The following is a 6155-nucleotide window of genomic DNA, read 5'->3' on the forward strand; positions in this document are numbered from 1 at the left end:
GGTATGTTTATACTCACCCTTTCCTTTCTTTAACTTTTCAGGTAGGGGTACAGCGAGGGGCAGACCGACGAGAGGCAGGAAGGAGGCGTGAAGGCCATATGGACGCGTCCGTTTTTCTTTCGCTTCCGCTATGTATTTTGTCAGAATATTTTGATTGTGATTTTTGGACTGGTGACTTGACATTTTATTTTGTGACTTTTTGAGGTATTAAAAATAGGGCCCGAAACTGTCTTTTGTAAGGTTTATAATGTTTTACTGAATCGTATCTGGTCTGTTTTAAATTTTATTTTGAATGGTCGAGTTTTGGTATTTGGTAGTGACCTCAGCTTAGTCCGGAAAAGTTGGGTCGTTACATATACTATCTGACTGGCAAAGCCTATGGCGGAGCTGTAATATGAATGTTGTTGGGGTATGACTGTTGTAGATGGTTTAGTATGGACTGAGGGGTAACGGTTAGCTTCATCTATGGGGTAGTGTGCCTTACGGATATGTGCATCCTTCGGGAGCACTAGACTGATATGTGCATCCTTCGGGAGCACTAGACTGATATGTGCATCCTTCGGGAGCACTAGACTGATGTGTGCATCCTTCGGGAGCACTAGACTGATATGTGCATCCTTCGGGAGCACTAGACTGATATGTGCGTTCTATGGAACCACTAGACTATTATGTAGGGTACCTCTGAATAGGAAGTTAACTGTTGTTCCCTAACGGGCCCAGTAGTGGGTCCCTTACTGGGTATGTTTATACTCACCCTTTTCTCTTCTTAAACTTTTCAGGTAAGGGCACAGCTAGGGGCAGACCGACGAGAGGCAGGAAGGATGCGTGAAGGCCATATGGACGCGTCTGGTTTTCTTATTGCTTCCGCTATCTATTTTGTCAGAATATTTGGTTTGTGATTTTGAACTGATGACTTGAGTTTTTATTTGAAAGTTTTGTGACTGTGATTTAAAATAGGGCCTGAAACCGTTTTTTTGTAATATTTCTAACGTTTTAAGAAATCGTAACCGGTCCGTTATAAATTTTGTGTTGTGTGGTCGAGTCTTAGTACCGAGTAGTGACCTCAGCTTAGTCCGGAAAGTTGGGTCGTTATACCGTTGGTGTAGGTCCGTTGAAAGAGCCTACGCCAACGAAAAAAAAAAGATCGTAAAAAAATATTGGAATCGCATATGAAATGGAACCAATGGAGCTATATCGACACTAGAAATTAACCGTCGACAAAAGGGGTATTCACTGACGGAAAAAATATTTCGTCGGCATTTATTACACCGACGGTGTAAGAATGTCATCCGTATTTCCTCTTATTGTCGACAACATTTATAGCCGGCGATGTCGATTTATTACGTTGACAGTTATAATTTTCGTCGGCAAATCCATGAAATGCCGACGATTTAAAATAATGTCGTGGGCATAAGCCTTTTTTTAAATATATATTTTCCATTTGTATTGTTTTTCCACAATTCTTTTGGTTTGTACTTAAACACAATTCAGACTATAGAAATAGAAAATACTAAAATTCATTTAATGTTTCAACAAAAGTTACAATTGTTTCTTACACAATTAATATAAGCCAAAATAGTAAATTTGTCCAAAATAACAAAAATTACAACAATACATAAAACTACATAAACTTCTAATTTGTTTGAAGTGATCCGATTGAAAGGTGAACCTGAAAAACATATAAAAAGAAAACAATAGAAACATATTTAATAAACTAAGTATAATTTACACTTTACATATATATATATATATATATATGTATGTATCTATATATATGTATGTATATATATGTATGTATACACAAAAACTTTACATACTTTAATTTCTTGAAAAACAAACTTAGAATAACAAGTTACATACTTTTCTCTACAACTAAAACAATAACAATTACATACTAAATAATCAAACTTTACATAACCAAAACAATAACAAAAACAACGATCCTACATTTTCTCATCACACATTCAAGAAAACAAATCTACATTTACATTTCACTACATTTTAGGCAAAATTGCATAATAAATCAGAACATCTCTCCTAAAAACATCTCAATTGCTACCGTAACTGCAGGATAGCAACAAATTCAAACAATGGTAAATGTAAGCAATCCTTAAAATGTTAATGTATTACAGTTGCTATCATAACTACAGGATAGCAACAAATGCTCAAACAAAGGTCATATGAATAAAATAATAGTGCATACCTTCTTGTGATGCCATGAATTGCTTGATTAATTCTTTCAAACCGTCAACCTCTGCCTTCGTTGCCATAAGCTCTTCCTTTGTTGCATTCCTTGCTTCTCTCTCTTCTTGAATCTCCGCCTTTTGTATGTCAAGTTGTTCCTTCAAATTTTTTATCTCAATTGATATCAAAACCGAAGTTTTAGATGGTAAAAGAAAGAAAAGAAACTCAAAGCAATTTAATTTTGAAATTAAACAATGAGAAAATTTAATAAAAGCTTTTTTATGTTAGAGATAAGTTCTCTTTTGTGTCTTTTTAAATTCGATTGCTTTAAAAATAAAAGAGTTTCTAATTTAAAATAACGTTAAAATTTTTGAGAAAAAGTAGTAGAACATAGCTTCACTGGAAATTAATAATCACGATAGTATGTGAAACAAATACAATTATGTGTGGATGATAAAATCGAAAACTTGAATTGAGCTAATGTAGCTAATTCTGAAAATGGGAGGAAAGTATCAAAATTTCTGAAGATCTTAAATTTCGATGCAATTTTATTACAGGAAAATTCACTTTATACCACACATGCTTATTATATCCAAGCAGTAAAGTAACTAAAACATGATGATCATCAACTGGATTCAACAGTACTTAATCTTCTATGCAATATCTTTAAAAGCAAAAATAATTAAATTTGTATGTTGATTATGAGTAGTAATTATGTGAACTTATTTGTTAAATAAAATCATAATTCATTGGTTCTAAAATGTTTGCCCTAAAAATTAAAACAAAAATTTATAAATTCCATTTACACTAATCAATCCAAACAAAACCCTAAGTTGAATTTGAAACAAGAACAGACTTAGGAAATACAGAATAATGAAAATGGATGATAAATTGACAAGAAAGTAAGAATAAAAAAGAAGGGAATTAAATTTGAACTTATGAAGAAGAATTGGAGAAAGAAGAAAAAAAGAGGAACAAAGGCGCTCCGACGACGGCGGCTAATGGAGACTTGCGGGGGTTGGCGATTGATTGGGTCGGAATTGGGAAGAATAGAAGCAGCAGTCGATAGAGGGTGTTGATGGCAGAAAAATCATCTACAGATGTTCTTCTCGGCTGCGTCGGCGTATTTTGGGAGAAGAAAGATAGAATTGGGAAGAAAATAAAAACCATACTTTTGTTTTAAAAGAATTGCCGACGGTAATTTTAATTCCGTCGCCGTTTTTCCATCTAAGCTGACGGTCATAATACACCGTCGACATATGTTTACAAATGCTGACAGTACAAAAATATGTCGTCGGTACAAACTATCTATGCCAACGCTATAATTTTTACCGTCAGCAATTCCACTTATTGCCGACGCTAACACAATCCGTTGGCGTATACCACTTCTATCGACGAACTTTAGGGGCGTCGGCATGTTTGTCGTCGGCAAAGGTTAAATTTCTTGTAGTGTTCCTTAGCTTAGTTCTTTGACTCCTTTGCTCTCTGGCTCACTAGGTTAGGCTGCACTACCCTGGGAATTGCTTTCGCCTTTTTCTGAGCCTGACCATCCGCACTAAGGAACAACTTGCCTACTAGTCGGCTCCTTAGGTGTAATAGAAATTTTCATGGCTAACGCACCATGTAAGACTACCAAATAATTCTGTCTTCTTTCCTTAACTAGGCTACAAGCTTAAAGTGTATCCTTCGCTTGTCTTCATCGCGTGACAACCTAGGGATGGAAAACTTTCAAACATAAGTCAAACGGACTTAGTGAGTGTTGGATTGAAAAATACCTTTCTAGGGAAAACAATAATATTTAGATAACAAATATCAACATAATTAGATCGCGAGCAAATAATTTTCGTCGCATCAACCACCATCACCATCTATAAGCACAACGGAATTCCACACAGTCGAAATCACAACTTCATTCTAAGTACAATCAATTTCCACATGTTCAAGCCATTACACATTTGTATCAACCACCATAACCGTCTTCATGAGCGTACTTAATTTCTACTTATTCAAGTCATCACGCCTTCCAATTCATTGTTGGGGCTTGGGATTCTCCCCTTACTTGGATTTGGGATTCATAGTCAGTCAACATCATACGAGTTACCTGGGAGTTCCACTAGTTGCTTGACACATTCATCCTTTTTCATTCGATCAACATCTCATTGTGACTTACCTAGACCTAGGATTGTCCTCTTGCTTGAACCTAAGATTTATACCCAACCATCTTAATGCGAGTTACATGGAATTTTCACCAGCATTTAGTGGTAGATCGCAGTTTCCTTTTACAACAACTACTGTAAACAGTGCATAAAAAGGTCAGCACACTTACTTACTTTCCTTACATAGTATTTTCGTAGTCACTAGAATCACACAATAAGGAATAACATTAAAATATTCTCATAAACAGAACGTGCTTCTCATGTATCACATTTTCAACATGTCCCTACCTGATTATGGAAGACATTTGCAAACATTTCTTCCATTGACAAAAGATTTATAGATACTAATTATTTAAGGGAGGCATTTGTAACCGGTTCCTCCCTTGCCAGGGATTCACAGATATTCCCCTCATGACAACTTGTCAACACAGTAATAGTTACAGAAATACTCCCTTGGATTAGGAAGATTTGTCCACAAACATTTATTTGTAACTCATATATATATACATAAGTAAAGAAAGAGTTAAGCATAAAAGGAAAAATTTTAGAAATCACGCTAGAATCTTATTAGTCACTCACGTACTATAATATGGATCCCTTCCATTTCTGGCGTTGCATTTCTCTTATCGCCTGATGATTTCCTCATCTGTCGTTCAGTTCTTTGAATTTTTCTTGCACTTTCATCAGAAAGTCTAGTACTTCTGAAAACTCCCTTTTTCCTCTTTGGCCTTTGGCCACTTTTATAGTGACCTCCCACATCTAAGGGACATTTTAATACACTACACATGTCTCCATACCGACTCGCTGTGTCATGTAGCTAACCTCAAACACAACACATGGGCTATTCATCAGTGGCGATTGGACATTTCCCTTGAGATGAACACCTTATCTCTTTCGGAAGCCAAACTCTTAAATTGTTTGACCCTTCTATGTTCTTGGAAAGCAGCAGACATTTATTTCCTTTTAGCGAGTTGGTAAAGTTATCCTGATAAGACACTTCTTCGCCTCATTTCTTAGGCGTAGGAATTTCTTTTTCGCGTTACTATGCCAAATGCCTAACTTTTGACGTTCAACACACGCTTCTTTCTTGTCGACTTATTCTCATCACATCGCTAGACTCTCACATTGGAATTTAGACTTAAGCACATATTCTCACGTCGCTTTCCTTCTTTTCTCATTCTCCCTGTGGGATGTTCAATACCCTTCTTCAACTATACCTCTTTTATTCGGGTCAAGACCTTATGCATATTCCTCGTCATTGGGCCTTTATTATGTTGGTGGTACGCGATCGAAGGCCTCACATTTTTGCTGTTTCAATGTCCACTGTGGCTTCTGAATCTGAATTTAGTATTGGAGGAAGGATTCTGGGTTCTTTTAGGAGTTCCTTATCACCTAAAACAGTGGAAGTTTTGATTTGTACACAAAATTGGTTTTGTGGCAAAACAACCTTATTGGATATTTGTCTAGAGCTTGAAGAAAGGGAGATTTATGAAAAAATTGTGAGCGATAACTGTTGTCCATAACTTTTGTTTTTATTGAAAGTTGTATTATTATATTGTTATATGACATAATATAATCTTATTTTGTGTTTTTAGATAATATCAAGTTCTCTATCGCATCACAAACATGATCTATGATTCTATGGGACAATTTTCATGGTAAGTCGAATACTTATATTTTTGTTAATTCATTTATTTTATTTGGTATGTTTTTTAAATTTTCAGGATAAATTCGAATGCTTGGGTCTGGGACGCTTGGATGGATTTTAGAAGTTTTTTATATTTGGCTTGTCTTATGTTTAAGAATTTTTTTATT

The sequence above is a fragment of the Cucumis melo genome, chromosome 8 (genome assembly GCF_025177605.1).
Source record: "Cucumis melo cultivar AY chromosome 8, USDA_Cmelo_AY_1.0, whole genome shotgun sequence".
Taxonomy (NCBI): Eukaryota; Viridiplantae; Streptophyta; class Magnoliopsida; order Cucurbitales; family Cucurbitaceae; genus Cucumis; species Cucumis melo.